Source organism: Ruditapes philippinarum, unplaced genomic scaffold (genome assembly GCF_026571515.1).
Source record: "Ruditapes philippinarum isolate M1 unplaced genomic scaffold, ASM2657151v2 ctg3092_1_1_1_1, whole genome shotgun sequence".
Lineage (NCBI taxonomy): Eukaryota > Metazoa > Mollusca > Bivalvia > Venerida > Veneridae > Ruditapes > Ruditapes philippinarum.
In genome coordinates, this window is record NW_026862554.1 from 166,388 (window position 1) to 177,292 (window position 10,905).

Genomic DNA, 10,905 nt, shown 5'->3' on the forward strand with positions numbered 1-10,905 from the left:
AACGCAGGAATTGTGAAAAAGTAACGCAGAATTGTACAATTTAGCGGCTAAAACCAGCACCGCGATATGTAAATGGACCAGTATTTTAATTGTACACCAAATTTGAAGAAATAAATTAGCGCATTCGGTTGCTGAGACATTATACTTTAATACTCATCAAAATATTTCAAAATGACGTTGCACATATTCGGCGTTACCTTTACGTTATTCGCACATTCCTGCGTTACTGGATATGCACGGTGGACATACAACTGACAAATGTTTTGAAATACGGACGGAGCCGGTACGCTGAGTTTCCCAGCTGTCGATGAAATATGAAATAAGAACTGTTATCTGTCCCATTAATGTCAATCCCCTCGCGGGAACGTAGACATGTCTGCGCGTCAAAAATCGAAAGAAAGTTTTAAAAAGTTATTTGAAAGTAGATAATGACGAATTATTTTTGCACAGGCAAACGTGTGTTGCTCAGCTATTACCAGTGTCGGTCTGTTGTCTTGGTTCCGTTTCGTTTGTTACAAGCAGTGTAATAATTTAATTAATCCGTTACAATCAGCGAGTAAGGAAGAGATTGAAGCAAGTTACTACACAATATAATTCACATATTCCAGTGCATTGACATAGATGATCATGACTAAATATTTCCCATTAATATGTAAAAATCAAACTGCTGGTTTCCTTTTGATTGAAGAAACACAAACAACAAGAAGTTAGGTTGAATAGTAACTGTTTTTGTATTGTCCTTTCAATCATTGATGTCAAAGAACACAAAATCATTCTTCCGTCATAATCAAAGAAAACAGAATTACATGGCACTTCTTGTAGTTCATCTTTGCTTTTATGTAGAAGACAATTATATGCCAAATACTTAGAAATTCAATATTTAACATCCAAGACAGTTTGGGTTGATTTTTTTCAAAGTTCATACTATTAACCCAAGGATGTAAATTTAAGGCAACTTAGTGTTCATGTCGTTTAAAAATCAAAATGTACATATTAGCGAAGATTTTAAAAATTAGTAACAATACAATAATACATTTCAAAATGTTAGTTCAGTGTTTTTTTCTGTTAATTGTCCTGTTGATACAGGCAAGAGTATTTTATATTATCACATAAAATGTAACGAGAGAGGTTCTTATCTATCCAAAAGACATAAAAATATATTTTATAAGCAGCAAATAGGATTCATAAATTGTATTTGGCCTTGAAACTATTCCAGATTATCATGATCGTATGTTAAAGGAGGGAACGCGAGTATTTATTTATCGTGTACATATGAGGAGTTACATCCTCCAAGAAAAAAATAATAAGTATTTAATTATTGTGTTTTTTTGGGGTTTTTTTTCTAAGACACAATGTCACTTTATTACGCATTGCGCGTAATATATATAATTATTATCTTTGTAATAAACTCAAATCACTTATGTAGATTCAAACCACAAATGCAAATTATATAAATATGTATATATCAAGTCCTGAGTGAACTAAATATGGCCATACAAAATGCATGTACATACTGACATTACGATTTGAACTTCACAACTTAATGATTTCAAAAAAAAAATCACGACTTTATAATTTCAATTATATGAACTCAAGATTTCAACTTTACGACTTAACGATGTCAACATACAAAATTCACGAATTCACGATTTGAATTTCATGGATTAAAGATTTCAACTTTACAAATTCACGATTTGAACTTTACGACGAATTCATTTTCATGATTTTACGTTCGGAGCTTCACGATTTCATCTTTGTGAATTCACGATTTCAACTTGAAAAATCTTGTAAAATCAAGAATCCGCGAATTCTAAATTGGGAATTTGTGATGCAAATTGGGATTTCAAGAGCCTGAAATCAAGAAGTTTAAATAAAAAAACTGCGAAGTTATAATTGTGAATACATGCAGTTGAAATGCGAGTATTCCGTATATTGTAAACACAAACTCACGAAGTTAGATTTGTGAATTCGAAAATATGAAATCAGGAATTCATTAAGTTTAAATGTCATTTAACCATTACATTATTTAACTACATCTTCAATTATAAAAGAACACTCCAAGTACAGTTTTCTGCATCCGCATTACATTCAACAATTAATGATTCAATCAAGTACATTCCAAGCACAGTTTTCTGTATCCGCATTATATTCAACAATTAATGATTTAATCAAGTGGCCTATTAAAATGAACGGAGTAAAATTAATAAAATGTTTACAACAATGATATTGATTAATATACAATGATAATACCAATTGTCTGACAACACAATCTACCCAAAAATCTCTTTCAGACATGTGGTGTTACTGCAATAAACTGCAATTAACCATGTGCACAAATGAGAATGACAGTGATTTATATTATTTACTGCATTTATTTGATGCATTGTAATCTATACAGCATACATGGATATCGTTTTTAAATGAATTAAGACACACAACTCATATTCGATATAGAACTTTCTTTCATTTATAATATACACATGACTGATTCATACAATAGTCAAGGGAAATTACGTCTAAAGATTCAACGAATATAAAACGACTGATGATTTCCCTTTCGTTACAGTAATAATTGTAAATCGTTCTTCATTTAATAAGAAGTAGAAATGAGTAGAAATTTTAAGGTTCGCATAAAATATACTATAAGAAGGAATATTGTCTCATTATCTTAACCAACCAAACAAATTCATACAATTACGAATCATACAATTGTCTGGTTCTTTGACAACTCACGGGGCAATGACTGTCGCTTACATTTTCCAGGACCGTCAATGAACAGGCTCATTCAAACAGTGCTGCAACTTTTGTAAATTTTGCCGTTTTGGATGTTTTAAGGGATTCCTTACTAAATTATATTTTATATTTACAAATTTGCATTCTTAAACATGATACGATAAATAATTTATAAAATATTTAAAAACTATAGGAATTTTAAGTAAAAAGTATAGCGATACGTAGATAGAATCACACTGGCGTCAATATGGTGTCGATACTTGTGCCGCTATTTAAACAACATAGTTTTAGGTTTCTGTTATTTGTAACATTGATTTTCCTTCCAAAAATGATGATCCTAAAATACAGTAAACAATACAGTAATTATTAAAGAAGAATAAAACTGTTTAAATAGTTATTTAATTGTCACTAAACTTTTCTTATATTTTTGAAGATGGTTTCTAAGAGAATTATCGACATATAGGTGAAAGTAAATCAAATAAATAACCATGTATCAAATGAGTGAGACTAAATAAAAGATTGGAGCACCACACTAAATACCGTATTCCGGTAAATACCGGACACGGCGCTTGAATGATAAAATGCTAAGATCCTGCTCTTTAAGCCAACGGAATGAACTTTTAAAGGTCTAATTCATCTTTTCACACCGATTTATGTATACTAATGAATGAAAAATTTGAAAATCGGCGAAAATAACGATATTGATAATGATTTCTGCAAGCGTCTAAAGGTACTGCTCCAATCCTGTATTGAGGTAAATCCGAACCAAATATCTAATTTACATAGAAAAGAATCACTTATTTATTTATTTTGTTATTTGTCAGTGATTTGTTCTTCTGAAGAATGATGTATGCAAAATTATTTTGTATCATATGTTGGCGCATAACATAATCATTTTTGTGTATTAAAGGAAGAAAATGCATGAAACTGTTTATCGTGTACCTATGTCCACAAAGAAGCAGATATATGTATTAAATTGATGTGTTGTTAATGCATGTTTTCCAAGTAACAATTGCACTTTATAACACATTGACTGCCTTTCAAATATAAAGGGCTCTGGAATTACTTTACAGTCTTCTTGAAATTAGAGAAGCCAATCAATGTTTTAATATGCCCTGTCGGACCGTATATGTCACGGAAAGTATATGTCACACAGCTGTCTTTATGTGTCATATACGTTTCTGTTATTTGGTAGAAAATGCCTGACCGTATATGTCACACATTTTACGCAGTAAACTAACAATATCATCGTCATTTAACCTACCTTCATAAACGTTAATACTACATTATCTTCATCATCATCAACAACATCATCATCATTATATCATCAATGATACATCATCATCGTAAGTCCACGCCGCCTTTCTTGTTATTTTACCAGTAAGATTACACAGTGAATGGCTTCGCTAAATAGTTTGGACATTATTAATATGTATTGACTTGAAGATAAAATATCGACTTTTTACGCCCCAACTCTGAGGAAGAGGGGAGGGATTTAAACTGTTTACTTGTCCGCGTGCCTCTGCCTGAGTGCATGCGTCTGTCCGTCAGTTGATATTTAGTGTTTCTTCATAAATGATTTAGTTAGGGTCATGAAATTTTACATGAACGTTGGTCAGCATGATGTTATTGTACATCTGGGATTTCGCTTGTCGATGCGGGCAGTCATGCCACAGTTATTGCCCTTGACTAATTCAAATCGAAAATTGTGTTGCGTGTAGCATCAACAGTATTTGAACTATGGGCATGGTCATGAACTGTGTAAGTTTATCTAAGCGCACAAACGTGATTTTATTGTGGCTGATTTGTGCCAAAATCGTGTTTTCGCCCCACGACCCGGCCAAGTGAAAAGTCGAGAATAAACAATTAAAATGACGGGGGTGCTGAGCGAAAACACGCTAATTAGCGAGAGCGCGGGCGAAGTTTGATAGATATAACTTCGCCCCGCGGGGGCGCGGAGCAAGATTTAGGAAATAAAACGTCAGGGGCGCGGAGTGAAATCACATTAGTTAGTGTGGCGGGGGGCGAATTTTTGAAAATAATACTTCGCCCCGCGGGCACAGTAATTAGCGTGTTTTAATACCGCGCCCCCCCCCCCCCCCCCCCCCAAGCGAAAAGTCAGGAATAAACATACCGTAAAGTGGTGGAGCCTCGAAGCGAAAACGCGTTTATTAGCGAGGGCGCGGGTGAAGTTGAATAAAATGTCATCCCCCGGGGGCGCGGTGCGAAATTTAGATGCAGAACAAAAACACGCTTATAAGCGGGGCGTAGGGCGAAGTTAGTTGAATAAAACTTCGTCCTGAGCCTCCGCTAATTAGTGTGTTTTCTCTTCGCGTCCCCGCCGTTTTATTTCTTAAATATTGCTCCGCGCCCCCGCGGGCAAAGTTTTATTTTTTACATTTTGCCCCGCGCCCCTTCTAATTAGCGTGTTTTCGCCCCCACCGTTTTAACTTGTTTTTCCTCGTCTTTTCGATTGGCGGGGTCGCGGGGTGAAAACACGAATGGCACAAATCAGCCACCATATGATTTTGACATTACAAATGACGTAACACCTCTAAAAAATATTATTTTACGCCGTGACTTAGAATAAGCAAAATCAAAACTTTTTTAATCACAAAAAAACGATTTTGAAAATTTTCATAAATCATTTTCTTCATGCTGCAAATCAAAAGTATAATTTTGCAGTGGTGCGCACAAGAGGAGATAGTATGAACGGCGTTCTGTTCACACTTCACATTCAAAACTTGCTCATTGTGGCGCCGTTATATGTCGCAATGCCGCTAAATGTCGCACTTGCCGCTAAATGTCGCACCATTGCCGCTAAATGTCGCAACCGCCGCTAAATGTCGCAAAATCAAATGTCGCAATGTAAACGTTTAATGTCGGACGAATTTCCCTTACCTTTAAATGTCGCAACACTACCGTTAAATGTCGCATGATGTAAATTCATGTTAAAATCATGATTAAAATTAGTATTATATTACTTTTTAACATTTTCATAGTTACTTTTATTGTAATTGCCATTACACAAATAGTATCTTTGTTTTACATGTTTTCTTTGATGAACCATTTCTAAATATCGAGGTTTTGAACTGCTATATAATGTATTCTTTACCCTAGAATGGATACAATTGATATTGAATTCTCAATAGACAAGCATTTTTCTTTTGTCTCCCATTTTCATTTGTAACCCTGATTGACAACGGATTAAAGGTATTATGATCTTGTCGCTCTCAGAATTTGCTTTAAATTATTTCATTTATTTTTTTATTCAAAAACTACCGATTTACTTTAAACGTGGCTTACTTGTTCACTATGATCATATGATGCAATATCGAAGGGCAAATAATCCTAGTGATATTTTGCAAAGTTATGCCCATTATTTCTCTAAGATGTTTTCGCTCTGATTAACCTTTTGGTTACGGCTAATTTCAAACATATTCATTTTAAACTTAAAATACTTATTTCATATAAAAGTAAAATACATTTCTGAAGGACAGATGATCCTGACAGATATTTCTGCTAATTTATTAAATCTTTTATATATTTTCCCAAAAAACATCACAAACATTCACTTTAAACTTCAAATATTGATTAAATATCAAGAAAAAAATCGTTTTATCAGAAATGGCAAATACGTGAAAAAAACACGCACTGTATGAAATGCACGGACAATACGAAAATCGAAAAAAAAATCATGTATCCTTAATCTTGTAGCATTACTCACAGGTTTGCGCTTTGACATTGTGGCAAGTGATATTTTACTCGCAAAGACGCCCTATACTATTAAGATTCTCGGAAAATATCATTTAATTAGAATACAAATAATTGGTCAAGCTCATATTGGCCTTGCTATTTGGCTGGAGACAGCAGATAATGAAGGCTTTAATATCATTGCTTAATCTGTAACGCTTCATTATAAATATTTCAATGAAATTAAATCTGGCATTTTTTGAAATCACAAGACAAACATTATATATATGTAACGACGATATTGGTTAGATATCTGTAATCACTTTTATGCTCGTATATTTTTTGTCACGAGTTTGATATGAACTTTTTTTATTATCATGTCCTAATGCGCATGTCGAGTAGGTCATAGTGAAGTTCAAATGACCATAAATACAACACATACGCTCTATAGAGTATCTATTTTAAGATATTTTTAAGAACATTATTGTTCAAAACAAACTTGCAACAGATGTGTAAAGAAAACATCTTTTTAATTTATTTCAACAATAATACAAAAAAAGCATTGATGCAAAGCAACCAAGAAATGCAGCAAGTGAAGATAAACTAGTAGACATCTGATGACAAGATATTCTTATAAACTGTTCAATGGTTATTGTTCCACAGGAAATTGAAATTCTATCAATATTAACGATAATATCCAAAATATACAGATCTATAATATCGAAAATGTACCCCCCCCCCCTATATGGTATAAGTTTGGGGATATCTATTGATATAATCATTAAATACATTCATTTATAGCTCGGCTTTAAATGAATGCAGTTATCTGGTTCCCATTAAAGGGAGAGAACTCGTCCGGTCTTGTTGCTATAACCACGTGTTGTGCGTGACGTCATAATTAAATCTGATGTCATCGAGACCATGCACGTCTCGAGAAATTCAAGCAGGAATATGGAACGCCATAGCTGCCTCATGTTGTTACATTTCGTTTTATTTTTCCCTAAAAGCGTATTATTATCTATAATAGAAGTGTTGGCTTGCCAACGTTTTATGAGAACCTGCAGTCTTAACGAAGTCTTATTATGTCAAATATTCATTTTCTCTTGTCAAAACGTAGTGCTGACTTGTCTAAACACTGTCTTATTATTTCAAAACGTCATGTTATCATGTGCAAATCCGATGTTAACATGCCGAATGGAAGTCTTAATATGTCTAACATGCACGCCATCTTCTCGAAATAATATTTTAATATGTCTGAACATAGACTTGTTTATGAGTGAGTGCTGTCCTGTTTTGTCAAACTGTTATGTTGCTTTGTATGAGGTGGTGTTATTCTGTCTTATTGTGCCAAAACATCATGCTTTCTTGTCTAAAACTGTTGTTATCCTGTCTAAAAATATACTTATTATGTGAAATACTAATGTTGACTTGCCAATAAATTTTGTTTGTTCATGAAAACGTTATTTTATTATGTCAGACAGTATTATTGACGTGTCGAAAGATGGTATTGACATGTCTAAACACTGCCTTATTTTATCAGATCGCCATGCTATTTTATCCAAATTGTATGTTAACCAGCCTAAACACCGTCTTATTATGTGAAATAATGGTGGTATCTTTACAAATTATGGTTATGAACTGTTAAAACGCTATTTTGATTTGTCAAACTGTCATGCTATTGTGTCCAAATGCAGATTCAACTTGTCTATATTCGTCTTATTAATATGTGAAATAGTCATATCATCTTGTCGAAATGTGCTGATGACTTGTTTAAAATTACTATCTTTTTTGTCAAAGTGTTATTTTATTTTGTCAAGGTTCGGTGTTAATTTTAGTAAACATCGACCTTTTATGGTGAAGTTCAAATGTGGTGTTAACTTGTTGAAACACAGTATCATTATGTAGTACAGTGGCGTGAACATGCCAGTTTATGACGTTAACATGTCGAAATACCATCCCATTATGTCAGATAATCGTGTTATCCTGTCCAGATGCGATGTTGTCAAAATTTAGTATCACGTGACCAGAGCCCGCGCGGAGCATGAAAAGATAGAGCAAAAAAGATAACGGGACAGTTTAGCAAAATCAGACAGCGCTTTCTCAAGACAGAACTAAATTTGAACAAATTTACAAAAATATCAGACATAATAAGACTGTTTCTGTGTTTTACAAGAAAACATCACGACAATATAACACTTCTGTTTTACATTATAAGAAAGTGTTAAGACAAGTCATTACCACATTTCGACAAGATACCGCAACTTTTTTACTTTATAAAACTGAGTTTTAACCAGTCAAAACCGCTTTTTGACAAAATAGCATACAGTTTATCATAATAAGGTATGATTTAGCCCAGTCAACACACCATTTCGGCAAGATACTTCGAATATTTGATATAAATAGACAACTCAGTAATGTACGTTGGCAAATTAACACAGTAGTTGTTTGACACAATAAGACAATGTTAAGGCATTTAAACACCGTATTTGACCAAAATAGCATGACAGTTTGATAAGATAAAGCTGTGCTTTTACAAGTCAACACCAAATTACCACAATAGAACAATACTGTTTCAAATGATCAGACAGTCTTTAAACAAAACAGCTCCACAATTTGACCAAATAGCGCGACTAGTTGACATAATATGACACATTTCAGACAAGCCAAAACGACATTTTGACATGATAACACTACTGTTTGAAAAAATTAAACAATCTTAACACAAGTCAACATCACATTTTGAAGATATAGGACTACTGTTCTGCATAATAAGGCAATGTTTAGACAAGTCGACAAATTACAATGGCATTACAACGCTCATATTTGACATAATAAGACGCTTTCTCGGCAAGATAAAAAGAAATGTAATAACATGAGGCAGCTATGGCGTTCCATACAGGAAGGTCGACATTTTGCTTTTTCTTACAAAATATTTTGAAATTGATATAAGATTTATTTATCAGGACAATTATTGAATAAGATTTCTTTCTACTTTTAATGGTAGATTAATATTGAATATCTACTTATTTCATAAATTATATCTTGATCTTGTTGTGTACTGTAAATAACGATTATTATTGATCAGCAGTCAGAATGCTAGATATACGAGGGTTGTTCGGAAAATTCTGGGAATTTTGTCATATCTCCTATATTTTTTGTTTCTAAGACGTAATATTTTGCACATACTAAGATTAGCATATCACGGAACTATTACTAAAAATTGAATAGAATCAGACAACAATAGCCGGAAAAAGGAGTAACCAGAGCAACACTATAACGCCGCACCGGTGCAGTCCGACTCTAAAGAAAGGTATAACGCGCTACACTAATAATATTTCGTAATTTTGATAACGTAAAAAATGCGCGAAAACGCTGGTCAGCAGCGGAACGTCATGACGTCATTTCCTGAAAATAACATATCGTTATTTAAATTCTCAACGGATCAACATTGTTTTAAAGTTGTTGCCCAGAGCCACTGAGTAAACAACATGACGTCGAATTGCGAAGCATCGTGAAATTTTGTGTTGCGCTGGAAAAGTCTTCCACAGAAACAATGAAAATGATCAATTCTACAGGAAAATACAAGAAATGCAGTCCGGCTACAGTGTATAGATGGCATGCTCGTTTTAAAGAAGGAAGAAACTCGATCGAAGACGATCCTAGATGCGGTCGGCATTCTGTTGTTGCATGTTCAATTAAGGACTCGGTAAAAGACATGATAAATTGCGACAGAAGAACGACAGTTAGAGCTATAGCAGATGAACTTTGCGTATCAGTTTCTACTGTACATGGAATACTTACAAAAGAGCTCGGTATGTCTAAAGTGAGTGCACGTTGGGTACCACGGTTGCTAAAGGACAATGAAAAGGATTGTCGGGTGCGATGCTCTCAGGCATTTCTATCACGCTATGACGCCGAAGGTGATGAGTTCTTAGACAGAATAATAACAACTGACGAAACTTGGCTCCACCACTTTGATCCAGAGACTAAGGCTATGTCATCGGTATGGAAAACCCCGCGTACACCTCCCCCAAAGAAAGCCCGGATGCAGAAAAGTGTTTATTTTCTTCATGGACCGGCACGGGGTGATTCTGCAACACAGAGTTCCGGATGGTCAAACTGTCATGGCGGCTTACTATTCAAAGGTAACTAAAAATATATATTTCTAATTATAATATACTAGTATTTTAAAACATATTTATTGATAAACATATAATATTATAAACATAATATTTATAAAAAGTAAACATTTAAAATATAAAAGTTTTGAGTAAGATAAGTGCAAATCAAATTTTTAACCGCATGCGTTTTTTACAGGTTCTGAGGCGGGATCTCGTTAACGCGATACGGAAGAAGCGCCCCCCACATGGACCATGACCGCATCATACTTCATCAAGACAATGCGCCGGCCCACAGAGCGGAATCTACCCAGTTAGAGATCAGGGTGCCGTTTTATCAACAAAGACGGTCGTAACTGCG